Source organism: Pinus tabuliformis, chromosome 7 (assembly GCF_031772625.1).
Source record: "Pinus tabuliformis cultivar Carrire ecotype Pingquan chromosome 7, CPIR1, whole genome shotgun sequence".
NCBI lineage: Eukaryota > Viridiplantae > Streptophyta > Pinopsida > Pinales > Pinaceae > Pinus > Pinus tabuliformis.
Genome location: NC_142293.1, coordinates 1,921,921,175 through 1,921,948,746, shown reverse-complemented (window position 1 = coordinate 1,921,948,746; position 27,572 = coordinate 1,921,921,175).

Sequence of the window (27,572 nt, the reverse complement as noted above, 5' to 3'; positions counted from 1 at the left end):
TATTCGAGTCCATTTCTTGTAATGTGTGACTCTTCTTTAGTGTCAAATACACATTAAGCCCCCATAAATTCCTTAGCATAGTAGCGTATTAGACCATAACTTCCATCACTAAATGATTTACCTTTCTCACATTTTTCATAATGTAATTCATAATTCTAGCATGTCAACTAATCGAGGAAGCATTAACATATCATCCCCTACCCTTTTTCAACACATATGTTAGTTACTAGTTGTCCACATATCTTGGAATCATATGACGAGTCTCCTGGTCATTAATAAGGCTTCTAAGTTCGTATGAAATCACTCTATTTGCTAAGTTCACCTCTGAATTATTATGTCCAAGGACATGCACCACCTTGAAGTCATCCAAAGAGCTTAGAAAAGATCTGATTTTTTTAAAAATGGAATTTAGTTTAAGGTCTAAAGGGGATGATTCAAAATGAAGATGGATTGTGTTCTTGAAGTCTCCTACTATGACCAATTTATGAGTAAGAAATGAAACTAATTAGAGAATTCCTTGAAAGAGGACATAAACCTTTGTTTGATTAATAGTAGCCTTTCCCAAACTCCATAAATAAGATAGTTGTAATTGTTCTTCAAATAACACTAATAACCTCACATCTACTACCCTTAAATTATAATTTAATAATATATAAATAAAAATATTATAACATAATATCATTAAACACATAATAATTATGCATCCATGAAAATTTAAAATATATTTTATTGTTTTAAATGTCTTTTTCTATACCTATGAAAAGTATCATCAATGAAAAAATATCTTTTTAGTTTCATTAAATAATGAGTATAATAGCATAATATTAAATAATTTTTTATTATTTTATACGTATTTTACGACGTCCACTTATATTTACATTTTAAAATTTCTATTAATAATTATTAATGTAATAAATTATAATTTAATATGGTATAAATTAAAATAATTTTAGCACTATTAAAATATTTAAAGTTTTTTTAATCCTTGTTATCATATAAAGAGATATTGCTTCTTATATTAAATTGAAAGTATTATAAAACATGATTTATAAATGAAAAATTATAATTATATATATATATATATATATAAATATTCTTTTTGTGGGTAATCCTTCAGGTTTAAAATAATAAACCAAAGGAATGGAAGCAATGTTAATTTTTATATATGTTTTGTCTCAAAAGTTGAACCAAACTTCCCGGCCGGGGATAAAAATATTTATGTATGAAAATATGAACAATGAGAGAAATAGAACGGAATGGAAACAATGTTAATTTTTATATATGCTTTGTCTCAAAAGTTGAACCAAACTTCCTGACCGGGGATGTATGAAAATATGAACAATGAGAGAAATAGAAATGAAGAAATTTTTGGGATTTTAAGATAGTATATAAAGTAAGTAATGTTTTTTTTTAAGTCACTTTAATTATTTAAGTTAAAAGTTTTTCTAAAGATTATTATTAGATTTTAAGGTTTTGGAAAAATATTATTTTTCAAATTTTATATAATAAACGGGAATTTGGTTTTAATTGATCTAAAATAATTTTCATAATATTACTTTGTGTATTTTTTTATATTTGGTTAAGTATTAAATTTCATTTAGAGTTTTATTCATTGATCAGGTGTTCAGAATTATGTTTAAAAATCAAATTTGTCAGAATAGCATGGAACTTAAATGACCGCGTAGTGCTCGTCATCCTGAATTTGGTGCAACTTGTTTCACACGAAACAGACTCCGTATGACTCCAGAAATGAATTTTGTCTACTTTGTCAAACATGCGAATTTTAAAAGAAATGGACAATGCAGTCAGCAGTCTGTACTGTGGACGTGGCGTTGAGTGAACTACCTAGGTGGCGTTGATAGGGCATGGTGACGTGGTGCTGACTTGGTTTATTGATGGCGAGTTAGATCATGCCAAGTGGCACACTCCAATTGGTCAAAAATTATGGTTTATATTGGTTGGAATAGTGGCCAACAATGGGTTGCACATGGCCCAGCTAGAGGCCGCCACATGGAAACCCAGGAGGCCACTAAAATTTGGTTCAACAACCAATAGAATGCCATGGGATTCGAAACTGGAACCTTCCAACGCACAACACAACATCTTACCACAGCACCTACACCATGGGTCTTAACCATATGGTGGAACGAGTTAATGTTAAAGTTCATCAGGAGCGTGGGTGGGGCTAACGGCCAGGCCTTCGACTGGCGGTCCCCAAAACAGTTTCATGTGAACGCATAAACGAGCATATAAAATGTAATTGTCGAATGAACGTCAACCACCAGGTTTGAAACATGTGAACGAGCGTCGAAAGTTTACTAACCGTCGAAGTTAAGAGGTAAGCGATTAGGCCAGCTATACGCCAGCATAACCGCAACATGTAAAGTTTGACATGTGAGCACCAGGCTAACCACTAGCAATCTCAGCAACCCTTGGCAGAATTTTCAACTGCCTAACTAATCCACCCGGATTCCAGTGGATTTGTGGGCCAGTTAGCAAATTTTTAGGCCGAATTGGTGGTTCGATGACAGAAATTGTGCAAATTGTGAAGCGAATAGTGGGGAAACTATGAAAGGTCATAAATTCTCTAGTTTTCAGCCAAATTGAGTGCAGAAAGAGGCTAGGTAGTCATTTTTTGACATTCTGGACTCATTGGAGTAGGTTTCAGAAGCATTTGAGCATTGTAAGCACATTTTTTTACACATTTGAGCATAATAGAGAGGCCCAAGCCATTGGAAGTTGGACCAACGAAACTTAGCCCAGGAGGGGTGAACTCCTTCATCATGTTCCTATTTTGATGTGTTTTTGGTGATGTTCTATACTTTTTTATGTCGTTGCTCAGTATCTTATCTATGTTAAAATTGCTCATAAAATTAACATAAAAACTCATTTTCACTTGCAAAACTCATGAATCAAAACACATGAATAGCATTTTGTTTTTAATCTGAGGAGGATCTTAGCACAACAAACTAATATTCTTAATCAAATCATTCACAAGGATGAAGAGGGTTAAATTTTTATTCACAAGGATTAAACTAGCCTTGATTTTAATCAAATATCAATGGAAAAAATTGTGTAATTAATATTTGTAGCCATCATATGTGCTAGTGATCAAAATAGCCACCATTTCTTTATCCAATGGTTAGGCTCTATTATATTTTTCATATTCATTACAAATCTCTAGCATGAATTTAGGTTGTCCATTAGAGAAATGAGTTATCACTTATTAGGTTAATATATCTATGCTTTGTCAAATATCATTGTGTATAAAAGACATTATCATGATAGGTGTTGTCAATGCATGTAAAATAGAACCACGTATCAAGGAATAAATCCACTAAGCATTTTTGTAAACTGCTAATGGTGATTTTTGAGGGAGTCACCATCTCCTTAGTTGCAACATATCCAATCACTAGGTAGTTGTAGTACGTGTTGTTGTAGGTGTTGTTTTAGCAACGAGTATTAAATATGAATGAAAAATCACCCGCAAATTCAGATAAATTATTGGAATGGTCTCGTAGATATGATGAAGCCAAAACTATCGTTGCCCTTTCTCTCTCAAAGCCTGAGTCACACTATGTATGTTATGAAACCAGCTCAAGAAAAGATAGAAAAGATAGATCAACGCCTTAGGATTCAGCCTCTTCGAGGGGGCAACCTCCTTTACATTACATAAATGAACAATTCTTGGATGATTCAAATGACAAAACCTCCTTTCTATATATAGGAGTCTAAGGAGTCACAATATAATCCAGCCGACCTAACAATAATAATATAAAACCACAAAAATAACAATAGAGGGATTCTATGGGGCACAGTGATAACAATATGGGGGCAATAGGGGCACAACAATATTAATAAGGGGTATAACTACAATAGTAATGGGGTAATCACTAGTATTATAGGGACCCAACATGCCCCTCTCCTTCAAAAAAGTGTTGTCCTCAATGCTTGAGTAGTTCTGGATACTTCTGCATAAAATTCTCATCCTCCCATGTGGAATCTTCAGCAGATAAGTTCTTCCACTTGATAAGATACTCTGAAATTGATCGATTTCGTAGCTGTCGAGTTCTTGTTTCTATGACTGCTTCCGGTTCCAATATAATTTTTCCTTCCTCGTCAAGTTCTGGCAATATTGTTTGAACTGGGAGCTTGTCGCCTATAACCTTCTTTAAACATGAAACATGGAAAACTGGGTGCAATCGAGAAGCTGCAGGAAGCTCCAATTTGTATGCCATAGTACCAATCTTTTGCAACACCTTGTACGGACCATAATACTTTGGTGATAATTTATTATCCTTCTTAGCTTGCTTGAGGGACATTTGCTTATATGGTTGTAGCCGTAGGAATACCCAATCACCTACATCAAAACTTCTTTCACTGCGATGTTGATCTGCCTGTTGTTTCATTCTATTTTGTGCCAACACGAGGTTATCCTTTAAGAGTTGGAGGACTTGTTGTTGATGTTCGATGTGATGTTCCACTGCCTGAACCTTAGAATTTTCTCTTAAATATGATGTGATGGATGGTGGTTGATACCCATAAAGTGCCATAAATGGGGTCATTTTTGTTGTTGTATGGAAGGAAGTGTTATACCACCATTCAGCCAGAGGCAACCATTTGACCCATTGTGTCTGTTTATCAGATACAAAGCAACGAAGATATCCTTCCAAACATTTGTTTACTATCTCAGTTTGCCCATCAGATTGAGGATGATAAGATGAGCTATGAGCTAACTGAGTACCAAGACAAGAAAATAATTTTGTCCAAAAATTTCCAGTGAAAATGGGATCTCTGTCACTTACAATAATCTTTGGGTTTCCATGTAGCTTTTGAATTGTTTCCATAAATGCAGTAGAAACTGTACTGGCTTTAAATGGATGTGATAATGCACAAAAGTGTGCATACTTGGTAAGTCTGTCAACTACCACCATGATGACACTCTTTCCCTCAGACTTGGGTAAACCTGTGATAAAATCCATTGAAACCTCCTCCCAACGTTGGCTTGGAATGGATAAAGGTTGTAATAGACCCGGTGTCTTAATTGTTTCAACTTTATTTTGTTGGCAAACCAAACATTCCGCCACAAACTTTTGAATATCTGATTTAAGGCCATCCCAAAAAAATTCCTTCTTAACCCTGTGGTAAGTTTTTAAAAATCCTGAGTGCCCTCCTAAGGGAGAAGTGTGCAATTCCATAAGAATCTTTTGTTTTAGCTGGGAATTCTTACAGAGGTATAAGCGATCTTTGTACCATAACGAATCATTTTTCCAGCTAAATGTATCAGACGTACTGGAATCTTGTTGTAGCTTTCGAATAAGTGCCCACACTTCTTCGTCATTCTTCCATTCCTCCCTTGCTTCGTTTATCCAATCTGGTTGGATAATAGAAATGGCACACAACAATGCTTCCACATCCTCATCCTTTCTTGAGAGTGCATCTGCCACCACATTTTGCTTCCCTTTTTTGTAGATGATTTCAAAGTCATAACCCAACATCTTTGTGACCCACTTTTGTTGCTCTTCAGAGGATAATCTTTGTTCTAAAAAGTATTTAAGGCTATCATGATCCTTTTTTACCTTGAAGTGTCTTCCCATTAGGTAGGGTCGCCATTTCTTAAGTGCATGGAGTATTGCCAACATTTCCTTCTCATAAATAGCTTTGCTTAAAAACTTTCCCTTGATTGGACGACTTTCAAAAGCAATGGGTCTTTCATCTTGCATTAGAACAGCACCAATTCCATTTCCTGAAGCATCACATTCCACAATAAAGGTTTTTGTGAAGTCCGGTGTAGCTAAGACCGGTGCTTGGCACATTGCCTCTTTAAGATGTTCAAAGGCCTTTGTTGCTTCTGGAGTCCATGAAAATGCATCTTTCTTCAATAATGTTGTTAGAGGTGCTGCTATTCTCCCATAATTCTTAACAAACTTGCGATAATACCCTGTCAACCCAAGAAATCCTCGCAGATGCTTTATGGATGTGGGGATTTTCCATTCCTTAATGGCTTTAATTTTGCTAGGGTCTACCTTAACTCCTTCATGAGATACAATATGACCCAAATATTCCACCTCCTGGACTCCAAAGAAACATTTGGATCTTTTTGCATATAATTGTTTCTCCTCCAATAGTTGTAGCACCCTGTCAACATGTTCAACATGATCCTTCCAAGACTTGTTGTAGATTAGTATATCATCAAAAAATACTAACACAAATTTTCTAAGGAATGGTTTGAAAATTGAATTCATCAAACCTTGAAATGTTGAAGGTGCATTGGTAAGGCCAAAAGGCATGACCAAAAATTCATAATGACCCTCATGAGTTCTAAATGTTGTTTTCGGAATGTCTTCAATCTTCATTCTGATTTGATGATATCCTGAACGAAGATCCAACTTGGTGAAGTAAATTGATCCATGCAATTCATCCAGTAATTCATCAATGACAGGAATGGGGAACTTATCTTTAATAGTGAGCTTGTTGAGCTCCCTATAATCCGGACACATGCGCCATGATCCATCCTTCTTGTGCACCAATACTACTGGAGCAGAGAAAGAACTTTGACTCGGTTGAATTATACCAGCCTCTAGCATTTCTGCAACCATACGTTCAATTTCACTCTTTTGGACATAGGGATATCTGTACGGCCTGATGTTTGGAGGAACACTTCCTGGAATCAGATGAATAGCATGATCATGATCACGCATAGGTGGGAGACCTTTGGGAGTCTCAAATACCTTGGAATGATTGTCCAGGACTTTTTGGAGATCTGGAGAAATAGATGATTCCAATGTGGAAACATCTAGCGAACATAATTGTGCAATTACACCTCTTTGCTCCTTTTTTAGAAGCTTTGTCATACCATTAGAGCTGATTATCTTTCCTGGTTTCCCTGCAATACCCCTTAATTCAACTTCCTTTCCTTCCGTAGAAAATTTGATGAAAAGTTTTTGAAAATTAAAAGCTATTGTACCCAAGGATTGTAGCCATTGGACTCCTAGTACAACATCAGCACCTCCCATTGGAATGGAAAGCATTGGGCTAGTCAATACATATTCTCCCATGGATAGCTTGATATTATGGCACTTTCCAGAGCAATTTATTGTTCCTCCATTTGCAATCATCACTTGACACTCTGGTGCTGGATATAGGAAGCAATTCAATTCTTTTGCTACCCTACAATGAATAAAATTGTGGGTGCTTCCTGAATCAATCAACACTATTACCTTTTTCTTCTTGATTTGTCCTTCTATCTTGATGGTTTGAGGAGTGGTAATTCCCGCCAATGCATTACAAGATATGGTCGGATTTATTTGTTCTTCATCTAGGCTTTGTTCCTGGAATATATCCTCTTCTTTTGACCTTTCTTGCTCCTTTTCTTCTTCCTCTTCACAATCTATGTAGAATAATTTCTTCTCAGCACACTTATGACCTTTAGTGTATTTGCTATCACAACTGTAACAAAGCCCTTTTGCTCTTTTTTCTTCCAATTGTTGTGGTGTCAACCTTATAGGTTGTGGAAGACTAGGGGCAACAACACTTCCGTCTTTATAGTTGTGAGTGGTATGCTTCCTGGTTGCCATAATTTTGCTTTCCATTTTTCTTGCTAACCTGAATGCCTTCTCTAATGAATCAGGTTCCCAAAGGCGAACATCATGTTGGATATTATCCTTTAAAGACCCTATGAACACATCAATCCTATGCTCCTCTGGAATATCTTTTACCCTTATGTTCAATTTTTGGAACTCCTCAATGTGCTCCATTATTGAACCCTTTTGTTTGAGACTTATCAATTGGCTAAAAAAAGTGTTGCTTTTTGTATCCTCATAATGTGCTATCAATTCTTCCGTAAAAATTGCCCAAGTGATAAATTGTTTACGAGAGCAAAGCCATTGATACCATACAAACTGATTTGGTTCCAAATATAAAGTTGTCATACGTACCTTTTGTGTGTTTTGCACATTATTGAGATCGAAGAATTGCTCCATCTGTAATATCCATGTGGCGGGATCCTTGCCATCAAACTTCCTCATATCGATTTTTGGAATATGGTGAGTCTTCGATCCAACATTAGAGTCTATGATATCATGATTAACATTTCTTTTGTTCGCATCATGAGTTTCCTTTACTACCTTTTCACCATTAGTAAGTATTTCTTGTAGAAAATTTGTCAAATCTGTCTTCATATCTGTCATGCCTGTCTTCAAGTTTGTGTTCAAATCTATCTTCAATTCTTCCATGTTTGTCTTCAAATCTGTCTTCCAATCATCCATCTTAGCTTCCACGCCCTTTATCTTAGATTTCATGCCATTTATCTTAGCTTCTATTAGCTTTTTTGAGCGTGACATTTGTTGCACTTGTTCTTGTAATTTTGATATATCATGTAGCATTTCTTCCTCTTCTTCATGAGTCATGCTAGAGCTTTCAGGTTCCTTACTAGGTGTTTGCATTTTCTTTCCTTGGGGCATCAGTTACCGATAATAATTCCTTCAAAATAATTTTCAAACCGGTCTTAAGCAAAAATTTAAGAAAATCTACACACCTTTTTTCACTTTGTAGGAGCTCGATATTGCCTCTGATGTATCTCTGTACTTTTCAATCATCTAGTTCTGAATTTTTGACCTGCAGTAGCCCTCTGTGTCCTCTTTCCAATGCCACAAGTCTGACCCAAATTGGATTCTCCACAGAAGAGTTATGCGAAATCTCCCATAGTGACTTGATTATAAACTAGTTCAGTAGAGCGAACTTGTACGACGTGGCCCGAGTCACTATTTTGACCTTTGGATCTGAAAAATGCATACAAGAAACTAGAGTCTATCCTCTTTCTGTACCTTCTTACTAAATTTCAATCTGATCCCCAGAGAGAAAGTTATGACGATTTTCCCCAGGTCACCTGTTTGGAATGTAATTCAAGAGTCTGCAAAAAGACCAACTTCCTCAGATCATATCTCCGCAAATATAGCGTGAAAAGCTCTGAAATTCGGACCCGAGGTTCAGCGTGATTTATTCTCAAATGGGTTTTTTTTCAACTTTTGAAACGTCGCAGAAAAAAAAGTTATAGCGAAAATGCCATGATGACCTGTTTGGAGCAGCGAAACCCTAGAATCCAAAGCTCTGATACCAAATGTTATGAAACCAGCTTAAGAAAAGATAGAAAAGATAGATCAACGCCTTAGAATTTAGCCTCTTCGAGGGGGCAACCTCCTTTACATTACATAAATGAACAATTCTTGGATGATTCAAATGACAAAACCTCCTTTCTATATATAGGAGTCTAAGGAGTCACAATATAATCCAGTCGACCTAACAATAATAATATAAAGCCGATTTATCGTTGGGATACTTCAATAACTTATGTGCTTCTGCCGATAGTGTATGGGTCAAACTCGCGCCCTGAGCCCCTCCTGCCTCCCCGTGCCTTGCAGCCTGGCTGCGAGGTCTGTCTGCGATCGGGCCTCCCGCCCCTGAGCCCGCCATCTCCCTCCCTCCCCCTTCCCCGTGTCTCCTCTCTCCCCCTCGCCTTTCCTGACCTCAACCCTGCCTCTCCTTGCTCCTGCGCCTAGCAGCTATTGCTGCTAGGTCGCCTGCCTCTGGCTGTTCCCCGACCATGGCGGCCTTGGGCCCTTCTGGACCGGATCAGGTCGATCTTATGAAATCTTTTGCCTCCCTCACCCAGGAGAACTCCTCGGAGAGGATCAGACCAGTTACTTCTCGCTTCGTCAAAAAAATGGATGAGATCCCAGAAATTCCGCTCCCCCCTGCCCTTCCCCGGAGAACGGCAGTTGCTCTAGCTGATAGAGGTTTGGTTGGTCAGTTCACAGGTTTATGGCCCTCCCCACGCACTGTTCAGCGATGGGTGGAAAGAAACTGGAACTCAATCGTGCAAGGCAAGATAGCGATTCGCTTCTGCGGAAGAGGGTTTTTTACGTTCCTATTCGAAACAGTGGAAGACAGAAACCTAATCTTCCGGAACGGCCCATATTTCATGGATACTAGAGGCCTTTACCTGAACAGATGGACACCGGATTTTGACCCGGAGATGGATGTCCCCAATGCAGTTCCCGTCTGGGTCCGGCTCCCGCATCTCCCTCTACATTGCTGGGGAGATGAATCAGTGAAGGCAATTGGAAACGGAATAGGGAAGTATATTGACAGATCGGAACCAAAGGAGAACATGCACGCATGCGCAAGAATCTGTGTAGAAGTGGACCTCGGGAAGGGACTACCAGAAGCCATCAAGCTCAGAGTTGACCAATGGACGCACCTTCAGCAAGTCGATTACGAACAGCTCCCCTTCAAGTGCAAGGTATGTCACGAGTATGGACATTCTGCCAATAGATGTAGTAAAGCAAATGCAAATGTTTCTGATTCTAACCCTGAAACAACAGAGGAAGCCTGGGAAACCGTCAAAAAGAAGAGGCCCAACCCTCCTAAAGGAAAACTCATCAACCCTACAGCCCCCCCTCTCCCCCCTTCTCCAAGGCCGACCATGCCCGCATCCTCCAACCCATTTGAAACCTTATCAGAAGCTGACCCTCCTTCCCCCCCCCCCTCCCCTAGAGTCCCTCCTGTCACCCCCGCCCCCCCCGCCTTCCTCCCCCCCTCCCTCCTCCCCCCCACACACTATAGAGAGAATATTAACCCGGAACAAGTCTAAGGAAAGCAACACTTCCGTAGAACCACCAAGGAAAGTCGGAAGGAAAACAAATAAGGAAGTAAGGGATGAGGCGGCAGCAAAAGAAATGACAACAGGGATTCAACAGCCAATGGATACTTATCTGGATAAGATGAAAGGAAATGGCGAGAAAGGGAAAGAGAAAGGAGGTCCTCAAAACAAATTATTTAAGTAATGAATCTGGTCTCTTGGAATTGTAGGGGGATGGGCTCCTCCCTCAAAGTCAACGCAGTCCGTGACCTTCTTAAATCAGAACACCCAGACATCCTCCTCCTCCAGGAGACCAAAATTAATGAACAGGACTTCAAAAACTACCTAAAGAATAACAGAACTTATGAAGGAATAGCAGTTAGCGCAGCTGGTGCCTCAGGGGGCATAGGGACCATTTGGAACAAACAAAAATGGAAATTGTTAAATAAAAAACAAAGCAGCTGGTGGATCCGCTCAGATATTCAAAACATAACAGAGACAGAAGAATATACTATCTATAATGTCTACGCCCCCCCACACTATCGAGACAAGGATGCCTGTTGGAAGTCAATTGCAGCAGACCTCCAAGAAACTCAAGGACGGAACCTTTTTCTAGGGGGAGACCTAAATTTAATAAGGAATGCTGATGAAAAGATGGGGGGAAACTTCCTGGCTGATCCCTCTAGGGATGCCATTGAGGAAATCATTCTAAATCACAATTTAGTGGACTTCCCTCCTCAGAATGGGAGATTCACCTGGTCCAACAAGAGAGCAGGTAGAAACAATATTAAGGAAAGACTGGACCGAATTCTCGTCCAAGACAGAATAGTGGTTAAATTTGCATGCATCAAAAGTCTCATTATCCAAGGGAGCTTCTCAGACCATAAGCCTGTAGCACTTAAATTGGATAAAGGAGAAAATCTGGGTCCGCTACCATTCAGATACAACAAAGCGTGGGAGGATCAGGAAGATTTCCGAACTCTGATTAAAGAACATTGGTCAACAGAGATCAGAGGGTCCCCGCACTATGTCTGGGAATCCAAAATAAAGATTCTGCGTTGGGCCATCAAACAGTGGGTCAAAACCAAGGTAATAGAAGAAAATCGAAACAAATCTGCACTCCAAGCCAAACTCATGCAGTGGGATCAAGGGAAAGACAGCAGACAAGACACGGAAGAGGAGCAGATCCAAGAGATGGAACTCCAAAAGGAACTGTACAAGCTGAACAGAAAAGAGGAAGAGGAACAAAGACAAAAGTCAAGATGTCTATGGCTCAAGTCGGGAGATAGGAACACCTCCTTTTTCCACAACAACTTGAAAATCAGGAGAGCAGGTAATAATATAGATAAAATTTCTGTTGATGGAGTAGAAATAAAAGAGCAAAAGGAAATCATGGAGGCTGCGTCTGCTCATTTCCAAGATCTCCTCACCGCGGGCCAGCAAAGCAGTGATGGCATGGAAATTCTTGACACGATGGAATGTAAAACCTCTGAGGATCAAAATTCTGAGCTGGACAAGGAAATTACTGAGGAAGAGATCGAGCAAACAATGCGCAATATGGCCTCAGACAAGGCCCCGGGACCCGATGGTTTCACTGTGGACTTCTACAAGACACACTGGGACACCATCAAAAAGGATTACATCAGAGTTGTTAGAAATTTCTTCCAAAGATGCAAGATGGGCAGTGGAATAAAATCCTCCTTCCTTGCCTTAATTCCTAAAGATCCCAACCCTCTCTCCTTTAATCGTTTCCGTCCTATCTCCCTCTGCAACGTCTCCTACAAAATAGTAACTAAGATCCTTGCTAACAGGCTCAAATCCATCCTTCCTACCCTTATCTCTGAGAACCAAGGGGGCTTTGTCCCGAAGAGACAAATTGCTGACAATGTAATTCTCATCCAGGAGGCAATTCAAAGTAGCATCACTAGGAATGAAAAGGGTATGATAATGAAGTTGGACATGGCCAATGCCTTTGACCGAGTAAATCACTCTTTCCTCCAGGCAGTCCTTAAAAAGATGGGAATATCAGAGCTCTTTATAAGCAGGGTCCGGGAGTGCATTTCGGGCAATTGGACCGCCCCCCTCATAAATGGAAGGCCCAGCAAAGCTTTTAAAAGCTCTAGGGGCCTGAGGCAAGGGTGCCCGCTCTCTCCTTTCCTCTACATTCTTATGGCGGAAGCTCTTAGTTCGAAGCTGGAAAATCTGAGGAAGAAAAGAGAAATAACAGGGATTGAAATTGTCAGAGGATCGAAAGGTATCAATCATTCTCTGTTTGCGGATGACACCCTTCTCATAGGAGGTGCATCTAGCATAATGGCGAGGAGATTTAAAAAAGTCTTGGACCTCTTTCTTCTTGCCTCAGGAGGCAAACTCAACAATAAAAAATGCATGTTGTATTCCTGGAACATCCCTAACCATATCTTACAGCGCATATCCCTCATCATGGAAATTCCAGCGCAGCTGAATTGGAACCATTTCATGTATCTGGGGCTCCCACTGGCTAAAGAGAAAATCAATTCAGGGATTTGGGTCAAGATTATTGAAAAGCTCAGAGGCAAATTGCAAAGTTGGGGAGTGCACTGGTTGAATTTAGCAGGCAGATCGATTTTGATCAAGTCAGTCCTCGCCTCTCTTCCCATATATCAGTTCGCTATCGCTCTTGCTCCGGCAAGCATTCACAATCATATGGAGTTGATAATTCGGAGTTTTCTGTGGCAAGGTGGTAAGCAGAATACCAAGAAGTTCAGCTTGGTAAAGTGGGATAAGGTGATCCTTCCGGTGGAAAAGGGTGGGCTAGGAATAAGGGTTCCTAGGTTAGCAAATCTAGCATTGGGCTTCAAGTTGATCTGGAGGATTTTAAATGAAAAAGGGGCTTGGTGGACTTCCATAATGAAGAAAAAATACCTAAATGGCCCAAACAGCAATATCCTAACAGAAAACATCATAGAAAGGCAAGGCACTCCAACTTGGAACCTTATCAAGAAAACGATCCCCCTTTGCAAGCCGTTCATCTCTAGAGCTCCGGGGAATGGCAAAGAAATAAGCATCTGGAAAGATAGAATAATGGGGTCTCAGGCCAGAGAAATCCTCCATCACATGGTCCCCCTTCAAAGATGGATGGCTGATTCGAATTTCAACTCTCTCTCTGATATCTCTCTATGGGATCATGATAGCTGGGCTGGCTGGTTCCTCCCCAATCTCCCTCTAAATTTAGTCAAGCTCTGGGATGAGCTCAAAAGCTCCCTCAGTGGTTCAGCACCCACCAGCAGAAGGGATGAAGACAAGTTCGTTTGGGACCCAAATGGGGGCAATTACTCAGTTAAAGAAGGATACAAAGCTCTCCAAGACATCTCTGTGGTAAACAATTGGCCCCTGTACAAAGCTGCATGGCGCCCTGAATGCCCCCCAAAGGTCAAATTATTCAATTGGACCCTTCTCCACGGCAAAATTCTAACTGCTGAGAACCTCAGGAAGCGAGGTATCCAGGGGCCATCTATGTGTTGTCTTTGCAGGTCAGCAGAAGAATCCATAACTCATCTCTTTGTTGAGTGCCCGACATCTAAAGCTTGTTGGTACCTTCTCTCTGGCGCTATCTCTTCAGAAGCCCTCCCTCCTCAGATCTCGACCCTCCACAAAAACTGGGACAAAAGACTCTATCAACCCAAAAAAGGTAACCACATAGTGCATAGGATCTGGAACAGCATCCCTGCAAATCTGAGTTGGCAAATATGGATTGCACGTAACAAATGCATCTTCAACAACCAAAAGCCTTCCATTACAGGTATCGTGGCTAAATCCATTGCCCTCATTGCAGAGTCTTTCGAAGCATCAGGAGTTTCTGAGAAAGACCTGGAGGTCGAGGATGAAAGGCTCAAAGACTGGCTGGGAAAATTCAACCTTACTCCAAGACCTTTTGTAGGCAACAGAGAGAGGAATGGCAATCAGAATTGGAAGCTCCGCGGCACCGAAGAAGAAATTAGTACCTGGATCAGGAAACAAAAAAGGCCTACCCTGTATTTTGATGGAGCCTCAAAAAAGAACCCAGGCCAAGCTGGGGCTGGTGGGATCATTAAGGATGAGCAGGGGAACACTATGGTCTCCTTTGAATGGGGCTTAGGCCAAATGTCTAACAACAAAGCCGAGGCCTATAGCCTCCTTCTGGGCTCTCTCATTGCAAAGAGCAAAGGCCTTCAGAATCTGCTCATCTTAGGAGATTCAGCTATTATAATAGCTGCCATGAATTCAGGTAGAGACTTCAAACAATTGGCCCTTGACAACATTAAGAATCGAATCATGGAGAACGTCAGAGTGTTAGGAGAAGTCAATTTTAATCATATCCTCAGGAATTTCAACAAGGAGGCTGACCAGCAAGCTAACCAAGCGGTCAGAAGGAGGATCGGCCAGGTCAGAGAAAACAATTCATTCTATGCCAAGGAAATCCCGTGAGCACAAGCCAGCCGTCGTTCCATACCAAGGGAGTAGTCAACTCAGACATCAGAGCCACCTTGTCGCATCTCTCTGCATTTTCCGGCTCAATGATGGAGCATCTCAACCTCGGGCATCTAAACCCCTCAGCGTCCGAACTGCCCGCGTGACTCCTTGTCCTTCCAAGGCCGGCTCTCTGGGCGTATACAGCAAAGTCCATACCTCTTGCAATCAGTATGTCAAAATGGTAATCATGGAAACTGATCGTTTTCACTCTATTTTTGAGCACTCTCAGATCCGATCCATCAGCGCGCAGAACCTTCCGTCACCTATAAACAGTGGGCAGCTCCATAACATTTCCTCTGTCAGCGATCGATCTTCTACAGCAAGTTCCTGGTGCACTTGGGTAGCACACTTCTCCTCAAGGATCCTCACCGGTCCTGAGCCTGTGGTAAGAAACTTTCAGTTATATGTGAATTCGTTTTTTTCTAACAGTCGCTCTTGCTCCCCAAGCAGAGATTGCCAGAAGACCGAAAGGCCCCTTCGCCTCCTCTCAAATTCGCAGCTCCTCTGCGGTCCCGCGCTCTTCAAGGCGAACTCTGATTCCCTCTTCAAAAGCACGCTCTCCCTTCTCTTCCCTCAGGTTACTCCAATGGCGGGTCAGCAAGGCCAGACCTCCAACCAGGCCCAGACCAAAGACCCAATGAGGAACATCTTCAACAACAAAGAATGTAATATGTGTAAGGCACATACTGTGATGATTAACAACCTTATAGCTCAGGTTAAAGAACTAACAGAAGACTATCATGCTGATAGAAACTCCAAAAGAAAGAAATTGGAAAAAAGAAAAAGGGAAATTGAAGATCTTAAAGACCGCTGCATCCACATGGAGGCGGTTATTGATCATCTGCGCACTCTCACTGAGAGCCAACATGCAGAAAACTCGACTAGAGCCAGCGTTCGAAAGGAAGACTCGGTCACTGCTCATTATCCTTGATCTTATGCATTACAAATTTGCCTGGTTAGGTGGTTCTTATGTAAGGCAGTATTGCCGTTTGTCTACCGTTTTGTGTTCAATCAAAAGAAACTTTGAGGACTATGGGTCTGCGTACCCGGTTTTGTACCTCAGTTCTTACTCTTTTCCTCGCCATGTACTAGATCTTACTTCAGAAAGTTTTTCTAATATATGAGTAGCCGTCATTGTAAAAAAAAAAATAATAATATAAAGCCACAAAAATAACAATAGAGGGCTTCTATGGGGCACAGTAATAACAATATGGGGGCAATAGGGGCACAACAATATTAATAAGGGGTATAAATACAATAGTAATAGGGTAATCAATAGTATTATGGGGACCCAACAATGTAACTTTGGAAAATCATTAAAGGAAATCCATGATAATGTAAATAAACTATTCATAGCAAAAGCAATGAATGTACGATGTTTTCTAAAGTTGTAGATATTTAGGTTCAAGATGCTTGTTGAAGTAAATATGTTTAACCACATAAACCATATGGATCTACCATTAGACAACTAGCTAAAGTCAAAACTATAGTAGATGACGAGGATGCCAAATCCATGTTATTAAAAGTTTGTCTTCTAAATAAAACAATGTCATTTTTCCTTAGAGAGATCCCTTCAAAAAATTTAAGGGACATGATTTCATCTCTCTTAGTTGAAGTAAATAGAGCAACTGCCACTAATTTGGAAGGAGATTCTTAGCTAGTGGCTACAATATATTTAAAGAAAACTATGGGAAAGAGAATGACATGTAAGAGCGTGATTGAGTGTTACTATTATGTAAAATTAGGTCATAAAACAATTGATTGCAAAACTCATGCCAATGACCTCAAAGGAAAGAAAAATAATTAGTGAACATAACCATTGCTTTAGATCCATTGGATACTAACAACAATAATGACCCACTAAAGACCTTGAATTGTTTTCATTCTAAGAGGTTCACATTCTTAAGATAAAAAGTGATGCAAAGAAGACACGCATTGTTCAATCATTTAGGATGTTTGTGGATCAAAGAAACTAAATCTCATGGGGGTTGAGATATGCATGTGGGAATTGTTGCTCTATTGTTCCAGGGAGATATTGGATGTGCAAGATCAATATCATACTTTTTATGAGGGGTATGTGAAATTTTATGAAATTGGGAACTTAGGTTATAGTTGGGAGACTATACCTTTTGGAGGAATAGGGAGCAATTCGAAGGAGTTGTACTGGTTCAAGCACCATTTTCAAAGAAGTAGCTTTTGAAGAATGTTTGATTATGTGGTTTTATATTTTAGTATGTGTTTATAGTGAAAGTGTGTTTGTTTTAATGGGTTTTGTTTTCAATATTGTAATCTTTTGAGAGAGGGTGTTAAATTATTTTTTTAATAAATTCACCTTAATGACTTAGGTTAAAGGATATATTTTTCAATTATTATTAAATTTTAGGGTTTTGGACAAATACCATGTCTCAAACTTTACATAAGTGAGGTGAATAACATTATAATTGCCTAAAGTATTTTTATAATATAATGTTGTATTAACATGTGTATGTTCTTTTCTACTTAATTATGTGACTAAATCATACTTAACATTTTATGATTTGGTCCATCTATCTATTTGTAATACTATACTTGATTATTCAACTAACATGATAAATTTAAAGCCCTTTCATAACATTTACGCAAATAATTTTCTCAAGATGACACTATCATACAATTCTTTTAGAAAATAAACAATTTCTAACATACTATAATTGATTTGTAGGGTATGTTAAGAGACTTTTAATTTCACTTATAATTTCTTAGAAAGATAAACAAAAGTCTGCTCATTTAATTGTCAAAATCCAGGATCCATTTGGAACTTGTGAATTGCATGTTGATTTTCTTAGTGCAATTAGGGTTAGCACAATATTTCTGAAATTCTGATAATTACTTTTGATGTGGATCTTATTTTAACTTATTCCAATATATAATTCAACAATTATAATTCATAAATTCAACCTTAAAGAACATTAGAACAGTAAAGATCACAACACACAAAAGAAGACAAGATCTACCCTAGGAAAACCCATAATGGGGAAAAACCTAACAACCTTTTCAATAGAGAAATTATTCTTCTTCAATGAGAGACAAGTCTAGAACTATGGTCAAACTTGGTCTTCTCCTCCAAGTCAAGTTACCTAGTCTGATCCTGTAATTCGCTTTGCCTGCCTAACCCAGAATTTCGACCCTCCTGCAATACCCAGTTGCCCCATAAATTTTCTACAACAGTTGCCCTAGTAACCTAGAAATTTCAGGCCCCTACAATAGTTTCACCAAACAAATGTGAACCAAAAAGATAGAGACTAATCCACACATGCGAGTTTCAAGAGAGACAGAAAAGAGAGATTTCGACCTTCTTCTTTGTCCTACTTCGTCCTTCTTGTCCTTCACTTGCTTGCCCATAAACTATCTTGTGTGAGAGAATGAAAATTCCAAAATGGAGGAGGTCGAGTTGCCTTTATATAATAGTCTATATTAGGTGAATGGACGTGTCTCTTGGCCAAAGCTGACGTGAATTGGAGGGAAGTCAACTTGTCATTTTTTGGAGCTAAAATGTACATTTCGAAAATTCAACTTTTCATCTTTAAAAAGTATCAATGGGACTTTGACTCAAAATATTTTTTCCTTTGACTCAAGCATTTATAAATATGCTTTACAATGATAAATAAATTAAATCAAGTTACCAAATTTATATTATGAAAATATACCATAGTTACAAATTCAACACTCCCTTTTAACTAGGAAGGTATTCACAATCACTATCATAGGTGTTCTCATATTGAACAAATTTATCTAAAGAAAAAAGTTATCCATCATTAACATCATCATCATCTATCATTAGAATCCACTATTGGTCATATTTGGGGCAGTACCAAACCCATGGAAATGTGATCAACATATTAAGACACACTCCTCCAAAGTGATCGGTCCTCGAATCCCATGGCCTCTACCTAGGAAAAAATGCTAAAACCCTCAACTAGAAAGCACTCACTCACATTTCCTAATGAGCACTCTAGGCCAAAACCTCACTCATCCCCTTCATGGTTGGTGATTAGGTCTAGATGCTGAAAGGAACTCACTCCACCCTGCCCAATGTGTGATCAGGGTCTAGGACCTCACTCCACCCTTCAAGTGTGTGATCAGGGTCCAGATGTTGAAGGAACTCACTCCACCATGTCTGGCTTGTAATTAGGGTCCAAAAACTCACTCCACTATTCTTGGTGTGTGGCCAAGGTCCTCCTCCAAGAGACACTAACTCAACTCTTCATGTTGAGCCCTCTAGGTCTCTTGGACCCATTTTCCCTTTTGGGAGAATGTCCATCCATGTTGCAGACATGTCATCACTCCATCTCAACGAGAGGCCTAGGTAATCCCCACGAGCCCCAACTTGTCTTTGAAGTACACGAACTTGTCTCTACACAATGACTTTGTCATAACATCAATTGTCTACTCATCAATGGATATGTACTTGGGCATTATTACTCGCCTCTACACCATGCCACAAATGTAGTGGCACTTTATCTCAATATGCTTCAACCTATCATGGAACACAAGATTCTATAAAATCTTTACACAACTTTTATTATCACAGTGTATCACTGTCGGTTCCAACTCTTGGCCAAATAATCCTACAAACAACTTTCAGAGCCACATTTCTTTGGTACAAACCTAATTAGTTGCAATTCACTCTGCTTCAACAATGTTGAGTGATATCAACCTATGCGTCCTGCTCATCCATGATATCATAACGGATCCCAAATTGAAGCACTCCTGAGGTACTCTTCCTATTTTCAACACTTCCTACCCAATCAATATTCGAATATCCCTGAAGTTGTACATCCTTTTTTGCAACAAATATCGAACCATAATTCAATGTACCACACAAATATCTCAAAATGTGTTTTGTTCAAATCTAGTGTTCAACCTGGAATTGACTCAATGTGTTCACAACAAAGCATATTTCCAGCCTAGTGTTGACCAAATACATCAACGAATCAATCTGTCGTTGATACATAGATGGATTTATTAATATGGAGTCAGAGCCTCTTAACTTTTTCAAGTTAGTCACTATGGGATTCGTCATGGGTTTTCAATCCATCATACCAAATCTGTGAAGGATATCTAACACATACTTTCTTTGACCAAGGAAGACTTTTCCAAGTTTCTTCCATACTTCTAGTCCCAAGTAATAGTGCATCAAACCCAAGATCCTTCATAACAAACTCAGAATCCAATTGCTTCTCGCACTGAATGATAAGAGACTCACCACCTCTTAGAAACAAGTCATCAAAATATAATAATAAGATCACAAGTGCATTCTTCACAGCCTTAAAGTAAAGATTTGGATCAACTTTTCTCTTATTAAATCTCGGTCTCGTCAAATAGTTGTCAATATGAGCATACCAATCTCTTGGAGCTTGCTTGAGTGCATAAAAGGCCTTCTTCAACCTAAAACATGATATTCCTTTGCATATACCTCAAAGCCTTGAAGTTGGCCTTTGTACAACTCTTCCTCAATCACACCGTTGAGGAAAGCAAGCTTCACATCCATCTAGTGCAATTTCCATCCCAATTATGCAACAAGAGAAATCAGGGATCTAATAGAGGTGTACCCAAAAACTGGAGCAAAGGTCTCATCACAGTCTTCTCTCTCTTTCCAGGAGAACCCTCTAGCCACAAATTGTGCCTTGTATTTGTAAATACTACCATATGCAACATACTTAATCTTGTATATCCACTTGGAATTCACCATTGACTTCCCTTCATGCCTTGGCACAATCTCCCACACATCATTCTTCATGATTGATTGGTACTCTTCATCCATTGCTTCCTTCCATACCTCCTGGCTAGTTGCTTCTTCATATGTGGAGGGTTCTTCATCAATGAGTTTTGTCATGAGAGCAACATAACTAGAGAACCTCTTGGGTTTCTTAACTTTTCTAGCTATGCCATCAAGAGTTGCATGTCCATCTGCTTCTTCTAATGTAGATCTAAGACATGTTGGTCTCTTCTAGTACATTATGTAGAATTTGAATGCTCATCCCTTAAGACCTCATGTTTTAAATCATCCAAAGCATCTGTAGAGACTTACTTAGACTTCCAATATGCCACTTTCTCATCCAAGGTGACATCTTGACTAACCTTAATCCATCGTTTCTCTGGAATGTATACTCTATAATCCTTCAATGATTTGTTGTATCCAACAAGTATGCCTTTCTTTCCTGAAAGATCAAAATTGTTCCTCTTATCCTTAGGAACATGAATATATATACAGGACAACCTTTGGCTTCCTTTTAGAGAAATCTCCTTCAAGATTCATACCTTCCAAAACTTTATGAAGACTTCTATTTTGAATGTACATTGTTTTCTGTGATGCTCCCCCTCAAAAGAACAATGGAAAATCCAAATTATGCATCATGGCCTTAACAAATTCTTCAATGGACATGTTCTTTCATTCTGATACACCATTCTATTGTGGATTATAGGGGAAAAGTAACTACCTCTTAATCACAGCTTGGTTGCAGAAAGAAACAAGATCCTTTGAGGTGTATTCTCTTCCATTTTCAGATCTTATTATCTTTATTTTCCTGCTTGTCAAGTTTTCCACTTCATCTTGGAATTCCTAGAACTTTTCGAACACCTCATCCTTAGTCTTCAAGAGATATATCCATGTCTTATGGGAGAAGTCATCAATAAATGTCACATAGTACAACAAACCACCAAGAAATTTCACAGGCATTGGACTACATACATCAGAATGAATCAAGTCCAAGACTTCTTTAGATCTATTATCATTGTTCGGAAATGGTTTCTTGATTTTCTTCCCAAGAAAACAACCTTTGCATACACCATCGTTCTTTATTCACATGTCACGAATCCCCGACGCTATTTGACTCAATTTAGGGAATGCTCTAAGATGAAGATGTCCATACTTTATGTGCCATTACTCACTTGGATTTAACTCATGTACTAGTGCTTGATCTGGCTGACTTACAAGTCTATACAGTCTTCCATCACAAATCCCAATAACCCTAGCATCATCTATACTAGAGCCCTTGGACCAAACAAGTATTTTTCCATCCACAAAAGCAAATATATCTCCTTTATCTTCTAAACAAGAAACAACGAAAATATTATTTTTCAAACCTGGTACATAAAGAAAATTGTTGAGATGTACATTGTTACCAGATTCCATCTCTATGGATGCATTTCCAACTCCTTTGACTGCATAGTTGTTATTGTCTCTTAGTTCAACCCTTTGAGACAACTTCTTTTTTGTAATGCTTGAAAGCTTCCCATGCTCTCTTGTCATGTGCCTTGATTCTCCACTTTCTACCAGCCACATGTCATCATCATCTGCAAAGGAACTTGTCAAAGCATAATAGTAAAAGAAATCCTTATCACCTTTGGTCTTCTTTGTTTTTTCATCTTCAACATATGTTGTGGAAGCATGTTGTTTCCCTTTTCTCTTCTTGTTATTAGCCATGTTAGGACAATCTCTCTTGAAATGTTCATATTCCTGATAGCCATAACATTGGATCTTTGACAAGTCTTTCTTATTCTTAGAGGAAGAAGATCCCTTTCTTGACTTCTTGTGTTGAGATCCAAACTTCTTCTTTCCCTTGTTCTTGAAACGTGTTGCAAGGGATTGAAATTCCTCATCTTGACAATCTCTAGTCATTAATCTTGCTTCTTCTTGAGAACACAATGTCCATACTTCTTCAAATGTAGGAGCTTCCTTCCAACTTCTTATACCTGCTGCAAAATCATCCAATGATCTAGGAAGACCATTGAGTGTGGTAATCACCAGTTCTTGAGCAAGAATGGATTCTCTAATTGCTTGGATCTGATATCTTATTTGAGAAATCCTTACAAAGTAAGAAACTGCGGTATTATCATTAGTCATCCTTGTATTTCAAAGTTCGTTCTTCAAGCTCATTGATTGATCAATATTCTTGATGGTCTAGAGATTCATTAGGGAAATCTTCTTTGAAGGATCAAGTTTTGCAATGTAGGGAACTAGATGGTCCCTATTAGAGTCCATTATAATGTTCATATCATTGATGTCATCCTCCCCGTACTTTGATTTTCCTGTATCATCTTCTGGTTCAACAACCTTTCCTTTCATAATGTCCAAAACCTTCTTCTTGGAAAGAGGAATATATATTCTAACTTTCCAAGCTTTGAAATTATATGCTCCCTCTAGCTTGTTTTTAGATTTCATAGAAAAGGCTATAGAAACCAACATGCAAGAAGGACTTGAACAAAATGCTCTCTAGGGTTTTGTCAAGGTGATCTCAATGTTCCTTTCTTCCTTCACCAAAGCTCTAAAACCATGTTGATATTCTTAGTGCAATTAGGGTTAACACAATATTTCTAAAATTTTGATCATTATTTTTGGTGTGGATCTTCTTTTAATTTATTCAAATAAATCATTCAACAATTATAATTCAGGAATTCAACCATAAACAACAATGGAATAGTAAATATCACAGCACACAAAAGAAGACAAGATTTACCCTAGGAAAACCCATAACGGGGAAAAACCCAATGACCTTTCAATAGAGAAATTCTTCTTGTTCAATGAGAGACAAGCTTAGACCTATGGTCAAACTCGGTCTTCTCCTCCAAGTCTAGTCACCCAATATGATCCTAAAATTCACTTTGTCTGTCTAACCCATAATTTCATCCTTCCTGCAATAGCTAGTTGCTCTAGAAATTTTGACCCAATAACCCAAAAATGTCGCCCCCTTCAAAAATTCCCCTATAAAAAAGTGAATCACAGAGAGAGATACTAATCCACAAGTGCGAATTGTAACAGAGAGAGAAAAGAGAGATTTCAACCTTCTTCTTCATCCTACTTCGTCATTCATGACCTTTGCTTGCTTTCCCAAAAATTGTCTTGTGTCAGAGAATGAAAATGCCCAAATGGAGGAGATCGAACTGTCTTTATATAATAGTATGTCTTGGGTGAATGGAGATGTCTCTTGGCCTAGGCCGACTTGACTTGGAGGAAAGTCAATTTGTCAAATTTTGGAGCCAAAATTTATATTTCAAAAATCCAAATTTTCATCTTTAAAAAGTCGCAATGAGACTTTGACTCAAAAAAAAAGAAAAAAGAAAAAATAAATAAATAAATAAATAAAAATAAATAAATAAATAAAATAAAAATAAAAATAAAAATAAAATAAAATAAAATAAATAAAAAAATTAAAAATAAAATTAAAAAATTAAAAAAAAAAAAAAAATTCATTCAGCCCAAACATTTATAAATATGCTTTACAATGATAAATACAATTAAATCAAGTGACCAAATTTAAATTATGAAGACTTACCATAGTTATAAATTCAACACTTCCATGCACCATATATGCTAATGTAATCTAGTATGTGTCTTGAAGTTGTAGCAATTTAAAAGTTGTCATAATACAAAATGAATATGATTTCACAAGTATCAACTAATCAAAACACAATACAATTAGTAGGAAAAATAAAGCATTCTTGTAGGAAATTAAATTGCAAGGAAAGTAGATCACACTTGCATGAGGGTAAACACACTAGATTACAATAGTGACATGTTCAACTATGATAATATTCTTGATTGTTGTAACAATTATGCAATAGCATGTGCTTTATGATGCAATGAATGACAAACCAATTAATTGATTTCAAGGAAATAATGATTTAGAAATAAAGTGCAATTACAAAAATATCAGATTCACATAGTTCTTATCATAAAATTGTAACCAATATGAAAATAGAGTGAAAAGTAAGCTACATGCGGAGTTGTAGCAACTATCGAGATGCATAAGATGACATGAATCTACACGAAATCAATTAGGCTATCGATCAATCACAATGCTAATGCTTGAATCACAACTAGAACTATATAACCTTGAGTTGCAACAATGATTAGTCAATGGAGTTGCAATATAAGAGATATCAAAGTTGCAACAAAGGAAAAGAATAACTACTATGAAACAAATAATGGAAAAAAATAAAATATGAACTATATACTAATGCTACAAGCAATACCAAGTGAAGGAGGTGGCCTACCTCCTTAAACAAGGTATTTTTTAATTCTTAAATCACTCTACTATAATAACATCATTGGACAATTGTCCGCTTGGGGTAGCTCAATTGGCAATGGCCATGGAAATGAAGTCTCACCGAACCGAAAGTATTGGGTTCAAATCTTGTGCTATCCCCCCGATCAGGGTGAGAAGTTGGACATGATGAAGATGTAGTCGTACCAAGCTTACAAAAAAAAAATACACCATTGGACAATTGAAAAGAAAATATTTTTTATCACAAAGAGCTCAAAAATTACATTACGGTGCACTTGCTAACATCATTTTCCCCTCCTCTTACCCTAGCTTCGAGAATCATAGTACTTACAAAAAACTATCAATGTCTAAGTCAAGTGAAAAATCGAATGGGCAACCTAAGAAAATCAAGTGGCTCACACTCATACAACAATTTTTTCAGAATTTAGCAATTGATGCGAAAATGTTGATTGGATTCAATTGGGAAATGATTGACATGTGAGTTTTCTTTCTTATTCAGGTACCTTCCTTCCTTCATTTTCTTCTGGCATGAGGAGTACTTTTGACTGTGCAACTAGATCACTGACTATTGTGCTAGCAAGTTGTTTTGGAGTTGTAGCAAGACAAAATCTAGGAATTGTAGCAATGGAGTGGTAGTATAATAGTTGTATTAGCTTCATCGTGTCTAGGGCGAATCACAAGGTGACCATCTATGCAAGTGTTAGCGCTAAAGTTGTAGTAACAATGATTGTAGTTGGAGTTGAATCCACACACTGCGAGTTGCAATACTTGTGCCTGGCTTAATTTGAGGAATTACAACACCTGTAATATCGAGTAGTAGCACTTGTTGCTAAAATTGTATAGAGTTGTAGTGTTTGAATAGAGTTGCAACACTTGTTTTGGAGTTGTTGCAGAGTTGCAACACCTATAGGGAGTCGCAACCACTGACTTTTGTGCCTGTCCAGTAGTGTTATTATAAAAGGTGACAATTCCAATCTGAAATGCATAAGAATATGCATAAAAGTGGCACAAAGGAGAACATTCATACCTTCGCCAAAAATGGGGGAAACTGTGTGGAAAAGGTACAAGGAAGGAATGAAAAGTGGAAAAATGATATGAAAAAGGTATTAGACATGTGCCAAAACTATGCCAATTTTGACACTCGCCATCTCCCCCTAGCCAAAACTATTGCATGTCCCTTATGCAACTCAAGTCAATTGGAATTAGAGAGAACAAGATCCCCATGGAGGTTTCTAATGTTAAAATTTATTTCAAAGAAGGCACCCTCCCCTTTCCAAGATTTCCTTCTAGCAGGCCATTTCCTCCATTTTTGCTAATTTGTACTTCTTGTATGGCCTATCAAGGAACCAAAACATGGGGTAATAGAAATTCATTCCAATCCACTTATCCCCATGTTCCATCATGCATTTCACATATATCTACATCCTTTCCAAGGTAGACTGCAAGTTGCTAGGGTTAAAGGGATCTTTCTATATAATGTTATCCCGAGCATGTTTCCATTTTTCTATGCATCCTTCCCTGGTAGAATACCCTAGTATGTTGGTTTGTGCCAAGCAATGTGCAATGGCTTCCTGCTTGTTTCTTAATGCAAACTTTGCCTCGGAGGGAGAAGAAGTTCATGCCTTGTGATTCTGAATGATTTGTAGAGGTATGGGATGTTCTCCCCTCACCCATAAGTTACTTTCAAAGTTATTTTTTGCAACCTTGTAGGATGCAACCTAGTCAACACGGTTGATCAAGTAGGTGGTAAAAGCTCTCAACTAAATAACCCCCCAAAGTTGAGTGTGGTTCCATAATTCATGAAATAGAAAAGCATTATGTTGATATAATTCACAAAGGAGATTATTTTCTTTATGGGCACATTGAGAGTATACCTACAGAAAAGTAAATGGATTGGTGATCTCAAAAGGATTTACCAATCATGAGTGCATTTTTATTGAACATAAGATATTTCTCTTCTAAAGACATTTTGTAGTGAGGAGATGGAGGTCTACAACTGAGGGTTTCTTCCACCAACATGCTTGAACCTCCAATTTGTTAATTTGTTGCTCAAGCTAGGGTACTTCTTTCATATTCTCCTTCTCAGCTTCCCATTTCATCTGGTGAATCTACACAGTCTTTTGCCACTTGTATTTCATTTCCTGAACAATTTTATGATGCTCCCTAAGGGGCATCACTCCCTCTTTATAAGAGGCCATCATCTATCTCCATTTTTACTCCTTGGCATTCACCCTACCCTTATGGGTGTCAATTTGCATCTCCTTGTCCTTAGTTTCCTGATTTCCACTTCCATTTGGGTGATTTCATCAATAGAGGTGGGTACAAGGCTTGGGGCCTAAATTGCTACTTCTTTTATTTTCCTCTCCATGCTATGGGTTGTTCCTTCTTGTTTATCA